The sequence below is a fragment of the Prosopis cineraria genome, unplaced genomic scaffold, assembly GCF_029017545.1.
Source record: "Prosopis cineraria cultivar Desert tree isolate PC_DT_omini unplaced genomic scaffold, ASM2901754v1 PC6, whole genome shotgun sequence".
In the NCBI taxonomy this organism is placed as follows: domain Eukaryota; kingdom Viridiplantae; phylum Streptophyta; class Magnoliopsida; order Fabales; family Fabaceae; genus Prosopis; species Prosopis cineraria.
Window position 1 is genome coordinate 16504316 of NW_026555337.1, and position 14345 is coordinate 16518660.

General features: G+C 33.4%; 1 pseudogene; it reads left to right on the forward strand.

Moving 5' to 3' along the window:
- The first annotated feature begins 1232 nt into the window (after window positions 1-1232).
- LOC129312894 (protein NRT1/ PTR FAMILY 5.10-like) lies at window positions 1233-13252 on the forward strand (annotated as a pseudogene).
- The last annotated feature ends 1093 nt before the right edge of the window (window positions 13253-14345 follow it).

Genomic DNA, 14345 nt, shown 5'->3' on the forward strand with positions numbered 1-14345 from the left:
TTATAATTCTATAAAAAAAATTAAGTGTCACCTAATTCAACCATATTTTAGGTACCAGCCTTATTTAGTATCATTAAAAACTCTCTCTACCTTTCTCCTCTAACAAAACCAAACAAAGTAATATAAAACATTTCTCCTTCCTTGAATCAAACATACTTTAACAAACATACATAAATATTTTTAATAATTTTTTAAACATTTAAGAAAAATAAAATAGTAAAGATAAATGTAAAAAGTAACCAATACTATCACCAAAATTAATCTCCACTCCTTCTTATAAATATTATGGAGAATCGCACTTATAGCCTTAAAAAAATTACACTTTAGACTTAATAAATTATGATAATGCACTGTAGGCTCAAGAGCTCTTGTTGTAATTTTTTTGAAAGCGAAAGTGTAATTTTGCCCTTAATCAAAATGAAAGAAACTAACTAAAAGTGGTAGAATGATCAACTTGACACGCATATACATTCAGTTCAGAACATATAAACATTATGTTATACATTATCTACATAATTTATACATTTTATTAAACCTATTAGTCAACTGAATATGTATAGACATTGTGTTAAAAATTCATAAACAATATATTAAAAATTCATGAACATTGTGTTGTACACCTATAAACATTATGTTTTACATGCTTTGTGTGGCTTGTATATTTTAATTAATCTACAAATCAAGTGGACACGTATGCATATTGTGTTAAAAATTCATGAACATCGTATTGTGTATGATAGACTTTGTGTTGTATATTATTTGTGTAACTTGTATATTTTATTTAACCTACTAATCAAATTGATATGAATGGACATTTAGTTAAGAATGCACGAATATCGTGTTGTTTATCCATAAACATTGTGTTTTACATTATCTGCATGACTTATACATTTTTTTAAATTTATTGATCAACTGGACACATATGAACATTATGTTAAGAATGCATAAACATTGTGTTGTGTATCCATAAATATGGTGTTGTATATGCTCTGTGTAATGTATATTTTATTCTACAAATAAACTGAACATGCATGAACATTGTGTTAAAAATTCATGAATATCATGTTGAGAATTCATCAATAAAAGTTTTGTGTAAGTTTTGAATTTTTAAATCATACAAAAGCAAAATTATTGTTACGCTTTTAAAAAAATTGCAATAAAAGCCTCGTATTATCAAAATTTATTGAACCTGCGAATTTCTGTTGCGATTCTTCCTTGAGTAGTACCAAAACTGAAAAAGTACCCCTTCCTGCAAGGCTGGCTTGGACTCTTTCCAGCAGGAAGGGCTCGTTCCCTCCACTCAGTTTCAACGTTTTGTGAAATGGGAGCTCTAATGGCGGGAACCTTGCTTTCATCGTAATCTGGAAAAACGAAAATTACCGTTATTCCATTCGACGAAGTTGCAATGGATTATGAAATTGAAACTCGTTCGCTACATCTCGATACAGTTCATGGTGCCGTTGACTATATAGAGGCCAACCAGTCATTAGATCCAAGTCAGGCTACTGGAGATCGGCTTGGTTCACCGTAAGTACTCTTCCACTGAATCTATATTTTAACTCGTATAATTTATTATTTATTTATTATTGACTATTTTAATTTTTGGATTCGAAGGTGGGAAGTGGGAGAGAAATGGCATTCTACGGAATAGAGTCGAACCTCATCACCTTCTTAACGGGTCCGCTCCGGCAGAGCACGGCCACCGCCGCAGGAAATGTTAATATCTGGAAGGGAACGGCGTCGTTGCTACCTCTATTGGGAGCATTTGTGGCTGATTCTTATCTTGGACGCTACCGCACCATTATCGTTGCTTCCCTTGTTTATATCTTGGTGAGAGCAGTTACCGTCTGGCGGTTTTTGTTGTTTAAATTAATGTAATTCATCACCATAGAAGTTAAAAATTATAAACTAAATTATTTAATTAAAATTAAATTAATATAATTAAGTAATTTTCCGTAGATAAGAGCATGAAATAAATGAAAAAGGGAGGTAGTTGGTGAAAAAAATATTTGACTTCTAAAATTTCTTCAATTTTAAGACGAAAAGTTGAAAGAAAAATATAATGGTTTCACACTCTATTTTTCTCTTTTTTTTTTCCTTCTCATTTTTTCTTCTTCATTCAAACAAGAAAAAGTTCATTTTCTCTCCTATTTTCCTCTCATGTTTTCTTTCCAACCAAACAGAGCATAAATGAATCAAGCAAATTAATGTGCCCTCTTATAGTTAAAATTATTTTTTTTTACGTATATGCATTTTTTTTGGGGTGAAATTAACGTATATACATTAATTTGATGCCTTTCAGTCTTTAACCTTTCTATGGTTTTGCGTTCTTTCTATGTTGAAAAACTATAGGAGAATTATAATTAGGTCCTACACAGAAAAATTAATTACCATAAGGTTCATTGACAACTGAACTAAACTGTATTGGTTCAATTGTCAATGAACTTTGTAGTAATTAATTTTTTTAAGTGAGACTTCAATATAATTCTCCCAAAAACTATTCAGTCGTGCGCTCAAGAAGTGAAGTTCCATTCTTGCCTTTATTAAACGAGGAATAGTCATTTCTGCATATTCTGTGTACATAATGTTTTATTAGTATGAGCGATTTTGGATGATGTAAAAGTACTAGTAACGTAGGAAGTTAAAAGGTTGCCCTGTTGCTAACTTTTGGGGAGTTTATTGTTTTATTTTTGTTTATAAAGCGAAGGTCGATATGGATCTTAATGTATTCTTTAAATTTGACATATGGACTTGCACTCTTCCCACATTGACGGTGGAAATTCGACCTCAGTCTTGAAGTAGGATTAATCTTTCTTTATTTGCCAATCGAAAAAATGGTATTCTTTTAGCAGTGGCTAGCTCATAATTCAGAAGCGAATGTTGCTTTCGTGTCATTTTAAGTTGGTTTAGTATAAGGAAAGTTTGTCATCCCTTGGATTTATAATATCTTGACACCCAACCCACTTTGTTTGTTTTAAAATGAAGAACGATGGTGAAGCCATTAAGAACGAAATCTTTTTTTTTTTTTTTTTGGGGGGGGCCCTGTGGGGGTATAGCCATGCTGTATATTGCTGTGTTGAAGCTTTCGTTCATGTAAGCATCCATGATTAAGGGCAGTTTTAAAACATAATAATTTCTTATAGCCATATGTTTTTCATGCATGCAAGAGGAGCGTGAATTTCTTTAACTCAGGTTATTAGTGAAGAATAAAGTTAGTTGTAACATAGAGAACTAAAATTAATTGGATTTTCAAGATAAAATATGTTTTGAAATTTCATAGAAGAGCATGATAGGAGGTTTAGAACTCATGCCTCATTTTGTTGCCAGTGCTTACTTTGGCTTTACTTGAGTTGTAGGGACTACGCTTGTTGACACTGTCAGCTATGCTTCCTTCTCTTCTTAATTCTGAATGTGAAGATGCCTCTAAATTTGCATCATGTGCTGCTAAGTTGCAAGTCATATTGTTCTTTCGGCACTTTACCTGGTGGCCCTTGGATAAGGTGGACATTAGCCTTGTCTTCGACCTTTTGGAGCCGATCACTTTGATGAACAACTTCCCAAAGAATGCAAAGAGCGAAGCTCATTTTTTAATTGGTGGTATTTTACAATGTGTGCAGGTATCTTGGTATCTGTATTGATATTGAATTATATAGAGAACAACATAGGCTGGGTTGTTGGATTTGGAATCCCTTTTCTTGTAATGATTGTGGCATTGTTGATTTTCCTGCTTGGAACTGCGACTTACAGGCTTCACATTGAAGTTGAAGGGCATGAGAAGAGCCCATTTGTTAGAATTGGCCGTTTATTCGTTGCTGCTGTAAGAAATCGGAGAATCACCCTGTCAAACATTGCTTTCAAGGAGGATGCTAGAAATATCGCACATCATCAAACTTCCAAACAATTCAAGTAAGAGAAACAGCTAATTATTGTTTGTTCTGAAAATCGATCAGTTTGAATTTACTGGTAGTCTGAAAGTAGCGGTAATGATTGTAAATTTCACAAAGTTCTATCTCTTTTGTTTATAATGTCATGTTAGGTTGTTCAGTCTTCTGCAGTAGAGGCAAGTTAAAATTTCTTGAGGAAAAAAAAAATATATATCAAACTACTCGAACTAGTTTGTGAATAAAGTTCATTTAAATTGATCCTCATCATTTTATTGTTTATTCCATTAATTATTAGCTTGACTGAGGTTTTTAAAGATGCCTGGCAAATAATACTGCCATCATGTAACCATCTTGCAGTAGGACCCTCTTCATTATTGTAGCTTCCTTCGATGAGTAAAGATGATGGATCCTTTAAGGAACTACCCTATCATTTACCAAAACAAATAATGATAATAAGAATAATGATTGTTGTTGTTGTTGTTGCAGGATCCTATCCCCTTGACATTAAAAAAAAAAAAAGTCCGGAAAGTTGTTTCTTGCACGCATGCCTTGATCTTTTTCAATAAAGTCACTGTGAATTTGTTACAATTCTCAATGAACTAGTTATCATCTACAGCACTCCATGATGCCTGTAAAGTGGATCATATTATTTTATACCTTTGTTCTAGTAAATTACAAGCTTTGGAGAATTATTCCATATAATTTTCCCTCAATCTCAGTAGAAAAAATATTCTTTGATCTAGCCTCTTTGGATTGGTAAGAAAATAACTTCTTTGACTAAGTAATTTTTTGTTTTCCACAATGGCAGCTTCCTCAACAAAGCACTGTTTGTACCAAATGGCTCAAAAGAAGAGGAGGCTTGTAGTCTCCGTGAGGTGGAAGAAGCAAGGGCTGTACTGAGGCTTGCTCCTATTTGGGCTTCAAGCCTGGTATTTGGTATTGTCTTCGCTCAACTTCCTACTTTCTTAACCAAGCAAGGAATTACTATGAATAGAACCATTTTTGCTGGCTTTGATATTCCTCCTGTTTCCCTTCAGACCCTCATCCCCTTAGGCATTGTTGTTTTTGCTTCCATCTATGACCGAATATTGGTACCGGTAGCGAGACTTATCACTAAGAAATCCTCAAGAATCACAATGCTACAAAGGATTGGAATTGGAATATTTTTGGGAGAATGACAGTTAAGGACCCCTTAAGGACATTAATTTCAATTAGAGATCCTAAAAAGTAGAAATCCTAAATAAGGACCGTGGTCCTTAATTGGGATAAAAAACAAACTTGAGTTTACCAAACTACCCCCTCACTAAACATTGAAAGGCAACAGAAAAGAAGCTCATCTCATGTGCTCTGTTTTCTTATTTTTCGGTGGGAAAAATACTGATAGGGTGTGCTCTCGTGCGCTGAAAATGTTAGGAGAAAACTAGTGGAGCATAATCGTCTTCTAATAAGTAATTATATGCATTGCTTCTTTTACATTTCGTCCTCTGCCATGCACGCAAGAGAAATCTGCATCTTCTTCTTCCATTGCTCTGTTTTCTTCTTTTACACATGTCCTCTGTCATGCATGCACAGAAAGAATATTTTAATCTTTGCAAATGCTGTATTGCACCATTTCTCTTTATTTTATACCTAGAAAAAAAGTAGTCTTTTTAATGATTAATAGACTATATATAGAGACATGCGCAAGAAATGATTTACGAGAACGACGCAGTTGAGAAAGTTGAGGAGTGAAAAACAAGGAAAATGTAACATAGATGCTGAATTTTTTTGATCTGTGTTGAAGAGTGCATAAATGTTGAAAAACGTAACATGGATGCTGAATTTATATAGTCAAGGTTGGGATTATGGAATGGGCAGTTGTAAAGTACTAAATTTGTATGTTGCTTGTAGTTGTTCCAGGTTTATTTCTCATATGACAAGTACTTCAGCAAAAGAAGTATTTTGTTATCTTCATGTTGATGGACATTTTGTAAAAGATTTACAAAGGAATATGACCTATGAAGGTGGGAGATTAATTTCTAAATTGATTAGAGAAGTTATAAATCATGAAGAGCTATTGAGGATGGTGTCATCAGTGACAGGAGTTGAAAGTGGTGCAGCTAACTTGAAATTTACAGTGAAGTTTAGTGAAAACACATACATAGATCTGTTAGACAATGATGGAGTACAACATTTGATAAAGTATAATGATGAGTCAGCACATGTGTATATTGAGACAAATGATAATGAAATAAATGGAGCAATGGATAATTCGATGGAGTAAGTTGTTGTTCTTAGTTATTTATGTGTTTAATTAGTTTAATGACCATTTATATTGACCTGGAGTAATTGTGAATGTAGGATGGAGAATTTGTTAACATGGTCACTGCCAGGATCTCCCTGTAGGCAAGAGCTTGAAAGTATATCACTTTTTTTGCCATGTTCAACACAAAATGCTCTTGCACCATTGCTTGAGGTTAATTTGGTAAAATGGAAGGATTTATTTATGAGTGTTGGCAAGACATTTGATGATACAATTGTATTCAGAAAAGCACTATATAAATACAGCCTTCCTCATAGGTTTGGTTATATATTTGTGAGAAACAGCCCTAAGAAGATAATTGTTAAATGTAATATTGATAGTTGTAAATGGAAGATATCAGCTTATGCTCTTGGGAAGACAACCTCTATATTGTGTGTGAAAAAATTCCACAATGAACATATGCATTCTGCTCAAGACAACCTCCTATTAAAGCAAAAAGCTAACTCAATATTGACATCATCAATCATCATTGATGCTGTGAGGGGAAATGTGGAAAAAACTTCAAATGAGATTAGACAAGATCTCTACAAAGAGTATGGGTTAAATCTCACATATCGGCAAGCTTTGAGGGGAAAGATAAAGCATTGGAGGAAATACATGGACTTCCACAACAGTCATATGTGTTGATCCCATGACTTTGTGAGAAATTGAAGGAGACGAATCCAGACACAGTTGCAAAGTGGGTTGCCTCGACAAATTACAGATTTGATAGACTTTTTATTGCAAATGAATGCTGCATCAAAGGGTTTCTCTAAGGTGCTCGTTTAAGTTTTTTATTGATGGAAGTCATTTGAGTGGTCCATATAAGGGGACTTTGCTAGCAGCTTCTGCAATTGATGCAAATAATGACTTATTTCCTTTGGCTTATGCAATAGTGGGTGGAGAAACATATGATAATTGGGCTTGGTTTCTTGAAAATGTGAGAGAGATCACACACCAAGTCCAATTGACCATAGTATCAAACAGGCATAATGCTATTGTTGGTGCAATGCGTGCAATATTTGATGGCAATTAACATGCTTTTTATTATCGTCATGTCAAAGAAAATTAGAGCTCCGAATTTACAAAAATTAATAGAGGCATGCGAAGGATTGATGGGATGACAAAGGAAGATACACTTAAGTTGTTGGATAATATTGCATATGTAAGGTTGGAAACAAAATTTCATATTGCTATGGGTCATTTGATGGTTTTCTCCCCACAGTTGGCAAGATGGTTAGAAACAAATGAGGATATAGATTGTTGGGTATTAGCAAGATTTCCATACAAAAGATGGGACAATATAACAACAAACCATGCTGAATCTTTCAATACTTGGTTAGTGAAAGAGAGAAAACATTATATATGTGCGTTGATAAATGAGCACCGAGCGAAATTAGTAAGAAAGCTATACAATAGCAAGATAGAAATGGCGAATTGGTCAAACGGAGTTGGACCATGTGTTGAAGCGAAATTGAGGGAGAATGTATTGAGAGCTGAAGTTATAGTGGCTGAACATTATAGTATGAATATGATACTAGTGAAGGTCGGAAACAATGACTTGAGAGTGAATCTAACATTGCGAGAATGCTCTTGTCAAGAATGGTAAATGGTAGGAATTCCTTGTGCACATGCATGTGTAGCAATAAAATTAGCTCAAGGTAATGTTTATTCATATGTTGAAGAATGCTACACTATTCGTGCACAAGAAAACATTTACAACTCCATAATAATTTCGGTGGAAACTATTGACATGCCTCAGTTAACGGAGCTATATTATGAAGATTATGAAAATAATACCTTTTTGGAACCACCATTGACTACACGTCCCCTAGGGCGACCACCTACCAAGCGAAGAGAGTCACAGTTTCAGAATAAAAAAGTTTATCATTGCTCAAGATGTAATCAAGTTGGATATACCAAGAATAGATGTAGGAATCCTAATCCAATATAGGGATTGAAATGGGGTGAAAACCATATGCATATTAGTTAGTTTAAAATTGAAATGCATATGATTTTTACTTATTTTGTGCATTTTGCTGTTGAATGACCTTTTGTACAAACAGCCCCCCCATATGTTTTTTGTTCTTATGGAGGTGATAGGTTATGTAAATGGGATTGCAGTCTATGTTATTTTTTGGTAAGTAGATTGTATAGGTACTATTTAGGTAGGTGAGATATTTTTTGTGTAAAAAAGGATGGAAATATGATATACATGTATTGAAATAAGTGTAATATAATGCTGATGAAAATTTCAAGTCTTAATTTATGCGAGTGAAAATGCTGTCATGGTATAAGATTGCTGAATTCACCAACGTAGTATAGGGATATTGCTAATGTAACTACTAACAACATAGAACCTCACTTGGGATTAAAATTTTCTATAGTATTTCAGACATTTAAGAGACTTGTCAGATAATGGAAACTAATAACGTTGATTGGCAATTTCATATCTGAATCAAGAAAAATTCCTACCATATGTTGTGAAATTAATAATCCTACTTGAGTGTCATTGTTTATCAGAAGATACCTATCAAAAATCAAGATCCGGTAACCTTACCTAAGAATTTCGTAACTTGAGTTAGAAAAGTAGCTAACATGTAATGTGAAATGTCCTAACATGACTTCAGAACTCTTTTTTTAAGGGTAAGTCTTGCCACAAATTGGGTTCCAAAAACCTCAATTGCGAATTCCCTAACCTACCTTAGAAACATAACTAACGTATGTTGTGAACGTGCCTAAGTTGACTTGGGAATTCATTGTTAAAGGATAAGTATTGCCACAAGTTGGGTTCCAACAAAGTCACTTGGGAATGGACTAACCTAACTTGGGAAAAAGGTGAACGCATGTTTTGAAAGAGCCTAATGTGACTTGGGAATTGATTGCGTAAGGATAAGCCATTTGGCACGAGTTCTATTCTAGCAACCTCACATGAGAATTTGGTAACATAAGTTGGAAAAATAACTAACTTATGTTGTTAAAGTTCCTAATGTGACTTGAAAATTTATTATTTAATAAAAACTAATGTGGCCCAAGTTGGGTTCTAGCAGAGTCTCTAGCGAATGTCCTAACCTAACTTGAGAAAAAGCTGAACGTATGTTTTGGAAGAGCCTAACTGAATTGAAAATTCATTGTGTAAGGATAAGCCACTAGGCACAATTTGTGTTCCACCAACCTCACTTGAAAATTCTATAACATATGTTGTGAAAAAATCAAACATCAGTTTTGAAAGTAACATGAGTCAATGAAAATCAAGAATGGTTTGTCAAATTTCTTGAATATGTAGTCAAAATTTTCTTTGAATTAATTGCTGTATCATATACAAGAAGCCATAAAATTTTAATTACATAAAGGTTTAATTTACATATCACAAAAATGTCTACACTATGATTTCAATCTTTTAAATCCTGCATGCCTAGAATTCGAAATAGACGTCATGACTTGAGAGCCCACTCTATTGTGTGGATGAGTCACCGGCCAATATAATACCTTACTCTTCATTTCACTCAATTGTTCCTACATAATCAGATAAAGTCAACTCACAAGACAGAAAATTGTCACACATAGGGATTATATCTTAACTTTAACATTTGTTCCTACCATTGTTAGAGGAGGCATAGTACGGCCGCCCCATTTCTCTCGTGTAATATTAGTCCACTGTCTAAGGCAAAAGATGACATACATTCCACAATCAGATCTACAAAAAATATAAAATCTGTCAGCACGTAGTTGGGAAATATACACTTAACTACATGTACACAATTTTAGCTTTTTTACCCATGTCATCGGTTGCTGTTCCATAGGCATCACTTTCAATTCTAGGTCATAATTGTCATCAACAAGTTCAGGTTTCAGTTTTATTAATATTTTTACAAACCTGCTTTTCTCAGAATAATAACAAAGTGAATGATAAGCTTTCACCAATAAAATTTTATATATCATTATATGGGAAAAGGCATACCATAAAATATGCCATTTTTTCCTTCTCTTTCGGTAACAGCACTTCCTTCTCTTTCTTTGTATTCTTCTTTTTCTTCTTTGATTCTTTACTAGATGGTAGCATCGAGTCCAGCACATACATTGTGGCTGTTTTTGGCCCCACAACATAGCAAAACCAGTGTAATGCAAACAATATAAGGAAAAAAATAAAATCGCAATCTCCTATGTTATACCCAATGTTAGTTGGCATAAAGACTGTCAAATGGCTATCCAAGTCCTATCTTTTTTGTTGGTGGATTATGGTTCCCTGAAATGAAAAATGTAACACTTGTAACTTGTAAGCACTTAATAAAACAAAGGAATTAAACCGTAAGACAAACCGCAAAATCTGGATCAAAAATGTGTTGCCACACAACTTGATCCTTTTCCTTTTGTTCATTGACCAAAAGTCTTCTAATTAATGTAACAACCTACATAACAAAATTATAGTTACATTAAAATTTTACTATAACTTGATTTATTTTAACTAGCATACTTGCTCATCGAACTATTGATCCATTCTCTAGGACCTAGACACTTGCTTCATATCTTGTCAGATATACTGCTCAATCTCCATAATTTTCCTATTACAAAAAACAAAATTATATCAACCAATCAATTATGAACATATCAACTAGTAAGATTGAATATCATACTCATGTCCCTCATTGGGTGGAATAGACTTTGTACAGTATTGGTAAACTTCTTTCTCTGTACATTGTCCTCTTTCTTCATGTCCTCTTTTTGCCTTCCCTCTATCATCCAAAAAGGGTGAACGAATAGTGCCGACTATTTCTCATTGTGACCTTCTTAGTGTTATTTCACCCTTAGAATCTTTTTTTCTAATTAGCTTTTCTACCTCTTCTTCTTGTGCACTCGATTCTCCCTCCTTTTTATTTTTATCTCCTTCTGCTTGTCCTTCCTCTTCTTCTTTTTCATCTTCTCTGGGTCCCCTTTCCTCTTTATTTTCATCTTCTTCTACTTGTCTTTCCTCTTCCTCCTTCTCATCTTCTCTAAATTCTCCCTCCTCTTCATTTTCATCTCCTATCTCTTCTCCTTCCTCTTCTTTGTCATCATGTTTCAACTCTTCCTCCTCTTCCTCTTCACCATCATGCTTTTGAACAACTTCCTCTCCTCTTCTTTTACCTTGGAGCTTAAGGAGTCTTTGTGCAATTCCATGTGTAAAGGTCACAATATCTATGTATACCTCTTTTATGTCCTGCACCATATAAAATGTCATATGTTTAAAATTATATAAAAAATAACTTTACTAATTAACAACCATCATTTTGCCCTTACCGGATCATAAAATGAAGTCATTTCTGGAAGCTCTACTGAGAAGCTGTCATGTCCTCGAGAAGGGTGATACAAAATGTCATGATCACTTGCCTTCTCAAGTTGAACTCGTGCTGTCACTCTCTCCTCTGTCCAATGTTCCAGAGTATCTTCTTGTGATGACACCTCAATTGGCTTCAATGGAAACATTTGAAAGTAGAAAATCTGTATATTTACATCTATATCATATAACCCACAGAATTTTGCAAAATAATTAACTTATAATAAATTATATCTTAATTTACCTACATACCACAAGAAGAAATAAGCATTCTCTAACAGTTTTTTTGTGCTCATCCTTCTTCTCCCATGCTTTATATTTGGCTACTTCCTTTCTAAGCTCAGATAGTATATTATGAAAAGGAAAGCTTTTCCAAATCTAGAGACCAAAGACCAAACATGCCAATGTAGAACCTAAGTTTTGATGCAACACATGGAAGGAATCAAGGAAGAGTCCAAAGTCCTTGTTAAGCAGTGCCTTTCTCCCTTTTGTAACGGCCCTATGTTTTAAAAGAGCCAGCTTTAGGTCGATTTTCATTCCTTGTTGAAAGACACATAACCAAATGTTACAAGTTTCTAGTTCATTGCCAGTATATGTGCTCGGCTAGCAAAAGAACAGAACAAAATAAATTCATTTTACAACATAAAAATATCAGACGAATAAAAGGCTTCTCACTCTTTCTTCTCAAATTCATGGCAAAATCATAGAATAGAGCAAAAATCAGGTTCGAATATCACATAAATATAAACAACTATGGAACCATGTTAGGATCACAAATTAATATTACTGTAGTTTCTTCTCTTTTGCAAATAGCTTACTGGAATGACACTTGAAAAAAAATGCACAATCAACAACAAACACAAAATCAGTCTCGCCCCCATCGAAGAACAGACCGAGGGATGGAAGGAGAGAGAGAGGCACCGAACCTGGAAGAAGAGAAGAGGAGGCACCGACCACAGAGCACGCACACCGGACTGAAAATGGGAGCAACAATAGAGGACCTCTCACCAACGACTGCGCACCCCTGGAGCTTATACAGAGAACTCAATTAGCGATTAAGCAGCCGACCGAGCTGAAATAAAGGAAGATGATGAGAAGGAGCAACCAAGGAAAACACCGAAACAGAGCAGGAATAGGGCTCTCTCATGCGGGTACCTTTGTTTTGAGTTCAGGGGCATTTTCGACAATTCAATGTTTTTTTATCCCAATTAAAAACCACGGTCCTTATTTGGGATTTCTATTTTTCAGGATCCCTAATTAAAATTAATATCTTTAGGGGGTCCTTAACTGTCATTCTCCCAATATTTTTATCCATAATTACAGTTGTAATTGTAGCTCTTGTTGAGATGAGAAGACTACAAGCAGCAATAGACTATGGTCTAGTTGATGATCCTAATGCAACTATTCCAATGAGCGTATGGTGGTTGATTCCTCAATACTTCTTATTTGGAGTTGCTGACGTTTTCACCATTATTGGTTTCCAAGAATTCTTATATGATCAGGTTCCAAAAAAATTGCGTAGTATGGGTCTAGCTCTTTACTCGAGTATTCTTGGTGTGGGGAGCTTGCTGAGCAGCATTCTAGTTTATGTAACAGAGGAAGTAAGTGGTAAAGATGAACAACGTAGCTGGTTTGATGATAATCTCAACCAGGCACATCTTGATTACTTTTACTGGTTACTTGCTGTACTCAGTGTGATGGGATTGGCTTTATTCATTTTCTTTGCAAAATCATATATCTATAATAAGGAAGGAATAGCTCGAGGTTAGTGTTTATATATATATTTTTATTTTAAATTAATTATTTGAAAAGAAAAGATTGTTGGGTGGGAAATAAAATTCCAAAAAGTAAAATGCATGTTATATGTTTAATTAGTGTTATTTTAATTTGACAGAGAACATTTTTTATTTCATGTAATTTATTTAGAGTTTTCCTTCTTTGCTGGTTGATATATAGCTAGGTCACTATCTAATTCGAAATTTGTAGATGTCGAGACACGGGCTGAAACTAAAATACACAATTAATTTGTATAAAAATAGCAACTGTATTAAATATTATGATAAGATTTAAATACTTAATCTTATATATTTAATATATTTTTATGGGATAATAAAGTTTTTAGTCCTTTAAGTTTACCTCAATTATCAATTTAGTTTCTTAAGTTTAATTTTTATTAATTTGTTTCCTTATGTTTTTTTTTTTAATAATCATGTGAGTCCTTTAAATTTTAAAACATAAATTGACTCTCAAAATAATTTAGTATGTAGAGTATATTGCTAACTTGGCATTTTTATGTAGTTAAATCAAAACAAATTGACCTTCAAATTATTTTATTTTTTTCTTTTTTTCTTTTTTGTAATCTCTTACACCATGTTTTTTTTTTAAACTTTTATAGTTTTCTTCTTTTTTTTTAAACTTAAATAATTATATTTTTTTCATTAATTTATATAGTTGCCATCAATATTAAGCTATTCAAATCAGTAAATTTCAATAATGTAACCTTTGTTTTAAACAAAAGAAAACACAATTTTCAGTTCATACAGTTTACTTGAGTTTTTATTATAGGTTGTTGCATTTTTTTTTGATATTTTATATTTTTACATTTTTATTTTTTGATGCTCTAGGTTCTTTTATGAGTGGTGTTATAAAGATTTAAAACACTGAATAGCAAAAGTATAAGGATGTAGAATACTAAAAAAGTGTAAGAATCTATAATAAAATTTGAGTAAAGTGTAGGAATTTAAAATTATGTTTTTCTTTTAAACAATAAAGGCCAAATCGATAATTGAAATAAATGTAAGGGATTAAAGTGATTAAAATTAAATTTGAAGAACTAAATCGATAATAAAGAGAGACTTGAAGGACT